General features: G+C 44.1%; 1 pseudogene; it reads right to left on the bottom strand.

Moving 5' to 3' along the window:
* Positions 1–1,540: 1,540 nt before the first annotated feature.
* On the bottom strand, positions 1,541–6,794 carry LOC132477004 (pyridoxal kinase-like; annotated as a pseudogene).
* Positions 6,795–7,102: the final 308 nt, after the last annotated feature.

Raw genomic sequence — 7,102 nt, forward strand, 5'->3', positions numbered from 1 at the left:
CACATAGTCTTACTAGCTGGCAAATAACAGGTTTATTTTTACTAGGATAATATGTTACTCCATTGTCTATATATAAGTAAGTAGATGAACTTCCTTTCTCTCTTCACTACAGAGTCAAGAGATCTATGTTAGCAAGATACCAAGATACCTCATGACAAAATCTTTTGGCAATCTTAGTTCCTAATGCAGGAGTATGTGTAAACAGAGATATGATTAGAAATCTATCACCCACCATTGGTCAAATAGTTGAGGAAACTGCAAAAAAGCATTGTAGCATAACAGACATCCCTAAATTCCTTAGCCCATATAATATTAGATAACAGAATTGCCTCGTTTTTTTTTTTTTTTTTTGGTTCATGGGCCTCTCACTGTTGTGGCCTCTCCAGTTGTGGAGCACAGACTCTGGACAAACAGGCTCAGTGGCCATGGCTCACAGGCCTAGCCACTCCGTGGCACGTGGGATCTTCCTGGACCAGGGCATGAACCCGTGTCCCCTGCATCAGCAGGTGGACTCTCAGCCACTGCGCAACCAGGGAAGCCCATTGCCTCATATTTTTGTTGGTTAAATAAGGAAGCATTTATGTTATTGCTCCCACTACTTGCTGCACTTATGTCAACAGATCTGGAGAAGTAGAGGCACACACACACACAATTTTCCAAAAGGGTGAAATGGCTACAAGATCAGACAGTTTTTTCCCGTTTTGCTTACAAATGATTATCATTGTCATAGTATGTATTATTATTCTTTTCCTGGCTATGAATCTACTCAGGACATGTATCACTACTTGCTTTAAGCCTACTGTTAAAAGCAGGTCTAACATAGCCATGTCATGGAAGCAACATAAATGCCCATCAACAGACGAATGGATAAAGAAGATGTGGTACATATATACAGTGGAATATTACTCAGCCACAAAAAGGAATGAAATTGGGTCATTTGTTGAGATGTGGATGGATCTAGAGACTGTCATACAGAGTGAAGTAAGTCAGAAAGAGAAAAACAAATATCGTATATTAACACATATATGTGGAACCTAGAAAAATGGTACAGATGAATGGGTTTGCAAGGCAGAAATAGACACAGATGTAGAGAACAAACATATGGACACAAGGGGGGAAAGCAGCAGGGGTGGGGTTGTGATGAATTGGGCGATTGGGATTGACATGTATACACTGATGTGTATAAAACTGATGACTAATAAGAACTTGTATAAAAATATAAACAAAATAAAATTTAAAAAAGCAGGTGTAACAATGTTTATGTGACAATTCAACATAATTGATAAAATGTATAGCCTATAAAATGTTTCCCCATTAGCATATGTCTGTACTTGTTCACTATGTCTGATTAGACGCCCCCTCCCTCCCAACCCCCAAGTGGACAACTAGGCAAATCTCTTCTTCTTCTTCTTTTTTTTTCTCATGAATGAAAAAAATGTCAAATTTTGGTCACAGCTCTAAGGCAGATGTTACATTTTTCACAAGGATGGAAATGGAGACACCTAACACTGGGTGTTAAGGAGGCAGGTTCACACGGCCCTCACAGCACTATGGCCTGGATGATGATCTCTGGGTTCTTGATGTCCTTCTTGCTCTGGACAGTCCTCAGCTACAGCTGGGTTGTGCTGGGCTTCAGTCCTTCCCCAGTCCTGGTTTTTGCACACTTGATGGTCTGCTGTAGAACATGGTGCATGGCCAATATGGTATTTTCACAGGCTACCTTGAGCCCGTTGAGGTGCTTGTGCATCCATGCCAAGAGCACAGCAGTGAAGAGGTCCCCGGTGTCTGTGAAGACTGTGTCCACCTTGCACAGCTCCATTAGGATGCTCTGCATCATCACAGTGCCATCAGGGGTTTGGGTCCTCTGGCTCCCTGGCATGATCAGGTAGTTACTGCCCCTAGGGGATGGCAGGTCTGAGCTGGTGATGACCACCGTGTCAGGGCCCATTAAGTGCAGCACGTCCATCACTCACTGCTAAGTCTTCTTCCTGGCTGTGGATCTTTCTCCCGCTCAGCAACTCAGCCTCAAATTTGTTGGGGTTATGATGTCTGCAACTGGCATGACCTCCTCCCTGTAAACCAGAAGAAGGTCCTCAGGGAGGTAGATGGAACCTTCTCTGTTCCACTTGTCTCCCATCATGGGGACACACATGACCAAGAGCCTGGAGTTCTGCTGCTTCAGCTCCTTCCTGGTGTCCACCACCATGGCCAGGAAGAACTTGTCTTGCATGTAACCTGTGAGAACATAGTCATATTTGTTCATGTTGTTCAGCTCCAACCCATCATACAGCTTGTGGAGCTCATCTGAGTTCAGCACTTGGCCATTCCAGTGCGAGTAGCCTGTGTGGTTTGAAAACTGGACAGAGTTCACTATGTCAATCTTGAACCCCAAAACCTGTAGCGGGAGCGTGGCCGCCCAGTTGCCCACGTAGCCACAGATGACATGGCTTTGAATGGAGAGCACCTGGCAATCTTCCTCCTTGCCAGGTCTGCCTCAGGGGCAGGGCTGGGCAGGGTCAGTGTCTCTGCTGCATGCTGAGGCTGTGCTCTACTTGGCTCCAGCTGCGCTCAGGCTCACTCCACTGCAGCCTTACTCAGTGCAGGGACTCTGCTTGAATGATGGGCCACCTCCCTCTTAGGCAAATCTCTGTACATGTATAAACAACAAAAAAGGAAGCCTAACACTGAGGGACACGATGGACCCAGGGCAGGCAGCAACTACCCTGGCATTGAGGGACAAATATTTTGATCATCAGTGCTTTCTATTGAAAGATTTGCAATCAGAAGGGAGAAATAATGGAAGGAAAATTTCACATATTGAGGTATGGGAACGTCTGGTTTCTGGATTATACATTATTTGACTTAAATTTTACGTTAACCTAAGCAGCCTGTTTGTGGTCTATCAAACATACAGTGTACACCTGCTTTAATCATTAAAGAAAAGAGTACATTGAGTAGAAGTAAAGAATGTCCACATTAACAGTAAAGATTAAATGCCTCTCTTCCTGTGATGCCAATGCTGGTATTCCTTCAGTGATAAGACTGCCTTCCTAGGTGTCAAGGACATACTGACTTGCTGTGTATATGCTGATCTGTTTATTTTTGAAACCTTGAAATGATGGTATCCTTGACTTGTTTGATGTTCTTTGTCTGACAAGATGTACAACTGTGCTGAAAACCATGCTTCTCCAGAGCAGTTCCTCAGATTAATCTGAGAGGCTGTCTCCCTGACCATAGTCCTTAACTTGGGTCAAATAAAACTCTTTTATTTTCCTATTATAGATTTTTTATTGATTATTTTTGAAGACATCTGTGTGAGAGCTGAAACAAGAAGGGAGACTACTGCCTTGCTCCACCTCACCTGGGCACAAGCATGTTAGAGTTGACTCAAATTTTTTGTTGTCTACCACAAAAACACCTTGAGTATTAATTTTGGAGTTACAAATAAATTTTAGCTAGTAGACAAATATGGAACCATCGAGTAGTGAGGCTCCACTGTATAGAGATATGGACTTGACACCCGGGAGAAAGAGCTAAAAGAATTAGAAATAGTTGCCTCTGGGAACAAGACACTGGATGGCAAGGAGTGAGGTATGGGACTGTTGCTTTTAATCAAGTATACATTTTAATTTGTTAACAAATTTAAAATGAATAATTTTTCAAAAATATTTTAAACCACTCCTTCTTCCATGACTTCTTCTCCCCTTCATCCAGGCTGGTGGGGAATGTAATCCATCATTATTGGGTTTCACTTCCCTGACCTCCAGCACCTCAAGAAGATCCTGAGATTATTTTAGAAAAGGCAGAGCTTTCTGGAAGGGCTTTCTGGACTCCAGTCTCACTGCTCTCTAAAAATTTGTCTTCTCTAAGTACTTACTTGAAAGAAATGTCTCTCTTTTTCTGAGCCCAGTTTGAGACTGGGTCTTGCCCTGTGGCTTCCACGGCCACAATGAATACCTCTCTTGCATTTTTCCAATGCAAGTTTCCCCCAATCCTGTCAATGTCCTGCAATCAATTCCCACTAGGCTTCAAAGCCTGATTCTATAGGAATTCCTCCTCCCATTGCCAAACCCCCAGGTTGGGAAGCCTGATGTGGGGCTCAGAACCTTCACTCCAGTAGGTGTACTTCTGTGGTATAAGTGTTCGCCAGTCTGTGAGTCACCCACCCACCAGTTATGGGAGTTGATTTTACTGTGATTGCACCCCTCATACCATCTCATTGTGGCTTCTCCTTTGTCTTTGGATGTGGGGTATCTTTTCTGGTGAGTTCCAGTGTCTTCCTGTCGATGATTGTTCAGCAGTTAGTTGTGATTCTGGTGTTCTTACAAGAGGGAGTGAGAGCACGTCCTTCTACTCTGCCATCTTGAACCAATCGGCAGGAGTATTCTTAACCACTGCACCATCAGGGACATCCCTTGCTGAGGGATTTTAAAGATGTATTAATTAGAGTTTCTAGCACCAAGGAGATTACAATTTAGCTAATAAGAAGACATAAAATAGGTATAGTAATAAAATAGCTAAATAATATGACAGCATTAGAAGAGTCCACACATTACAGTTTGGGGAAGATTGCTTGTTGATGGGGATATAGAATCAGAAGACTTGAAATTATCTCAACAACGTTGTTCACTAAATGAATTTGCCACACAATCATTTTCAGTCTCCTCATCTATAAAATGGGAATAAGGATAAAAACAATAATAACTACTCTGAGAGGTTGTTTTGGGATAAAATAACAACAATAACTTTAGTAATAGTAATAGAAGGCACTTATACAGATCTTACCATGTGCTGAGTACTGTTCTAAGAACTTAACATACATTAGCCAACCAAATATCATGGCAGCCTTAAGTAAAGAACTGTAATTATCCCCATTTTATAGATGAGGAAATGGAAGCACAAAGAAGCTGAATAACTGGCCCAACACCATACAGTTTAGAAGGGGCAAAGTGGGCTTTGAACCCAGGCAGTTTAGCTTTGTGTTGACTATGTATCTGAAAGAGGCTTTGCAACTGGAAAATGCTTTATAAATGGGATTACAAATTTTACTGTAAATAAAAAGTTTTAAATGAGAGGCCCTGGGCTGTTAGAACTGTGGGTTTCTTTTTATTTGTTGACCACACTGCATGGCTTGTGGGATCTCAGTTCCCCAAACCCAGGCTGTAGCAGCGAAAGTCTGGAATCCTAATGACTAGGCTACCAGAGAACTCCCAGAACTGTGGGTTTCAATGCAGGAGGTTTCCCTGGTGGCACAGTGGTTAAGGATCTGCCTGCCAATGCAGGGGACATGGGTTTGAGCCCTGGTCCGGGAAGATCCCACATGCCGTGGAGCAACGAATCCTGTGTGCCACAATTACTGAGCCTGCGCTCTAGAGTCTGCGAGCCACAACTACTGAAGCCCATGTGCCACAACTACTGAAACCCACGCACCTAGAGCCTTTGCTCCACAACAAGAGAAGCCACGCAATGAGAAGCCCACACACTGCAACAGAGTAGCCCCTGCTCTCAGCAACTAGAGAAAACCCGCATGCAGCAATAAAAACCAACATAGCCAAAAATTAAAAAAAAAACGAATAAATAACTAAATTTAAAAAAAAAAAGAGGGGTTGGGGAAGGCTTCTGGAAGGCATGGCCCTTTGAAATGGGAGCAATGTCTCCGTTTTGAAATCAGCTGCTGTCTGTATCTTTCACTAGTCTCAAGAGTGAAATCAGGAAGTGAAGAAACCATCTGAAACTAGCTCAAGGACAAAAGGAGTATGTTGGTCATAACTGAGATGTCGAGCGGCATGGCTGGACCTGGGATTTCATCAGAGCCCTGTCTCATTCTCACCTTGTCTTGGCTCTGTTTTCTTCTACAATGGTGTTATTCTCAGGCTGACTCAACTTGGTGAAAAGGATGACCTTCTCTATGCCCTTTATGACTGCACAGTTGGAAATGCTGAAAAGTTCTGACAATGTCCTGGGAAGTCTTCCCATCAGTCTGGTGGGAGCAGGTGCCCACTCTTGGGAGGGTGGAACCAGACTCAAGTGAATCACATGGACTGAGGAGGATTCTTATGGAATGGGAGTGGGATGGGTTCTCCAAAATAATGAGATGCTGGGCAGAAAAAAATTATGTCTGCTCTCGACTTGCTACTCTGTGTGGTCCACGGATAAGCAGCATCAGCATCACCTGGGAGTTGCTGGAAATGCAGGTTCTTGTTTCCCACAGCAGAGCCACGGAATCAGAATCTGCATTCTAACAAGATCCCAGGTGATTCCTGTGTCCAGTGAAGTATAAGTGCTGTACCACAGAGTGCTGTTAGAGAGATGTGGTTGATCTCTTTCACTTCTCTTCCATGTGGACTCTGTGAATGTCTAGAGTTGCTACAGTCATGAAAACATCACAACCAGGAAATGCCAGAGAGGGAGGACAGATAAGGGCAGTGATACCCTTAACTCTTGGCAAGAACCCTCTCCCGCCCCTCAGCTCTCCTCTGGCCTTGTCCATCCCATTGGCTGAGAAGTCCATGGGGCTTAGAGGAGTGCCCCCTAGAGACCACTTCTAGACCCTTTTAGGGCTTCCACTGGGTACCTGAGACTCAGGAATTCCCTGCACAACTGGCCCCAAGCATGTTTCTCCCTGGGCTTATTCTCAGCCATTGCATTCTGATCACCCAGGTCCCAGTGCCTCTCCAACCTGCCCTGAGCAGTGCCTCGGGCTGTCCTTCGTTGCAGGGTGGATCCAGAAGTGCGTGCTCCTCTAGGTCTGAGCAGTGGCCCCGGGACCTCACTTTCTTGCAAATCCTGTCCATCTTACTTCTTCTTTCCTTCTCTTCCTACCTCTGAGGAACTTTGGGTTTGTTGGAGGAAGGCAAGAGGAATGATTGAAGGGGGAGAGAACATGGAAGTAGTTTGTGGGGAATTGAATGACTCCACCCCAGGTCTCCAATATTATAACCTACTTCAATGCACACATTCTTCTTTGTTTTCATGGACAAATATCCCTTGCCTGGGTTTGGTCATCTCATATCTGCCTGACTTTTTTACTTTGGCACTAAATCTTCAATCAGCCAGTCTGTGAAAGGGAAGAGTAGTCCCTGTATCTGGGACTTGGCTTAGG

This window comes from Mesoplodon densirostris, chromosome 16 (assembly GCF_025265405.1).
Source record: "Mesoplodon densirostris isolate mMesDen1 chromosome 16, mMesDen1 primary haplotype, whole genome shotgun sequence".
Taxonomy (NCBI): domain Eukaryota; kingdom Metazoa; phylum Chordata; class Mammalia; order Artiodactyla; family Ziphiidae; genus Mesoplodon; species Mesoplodon densirostris.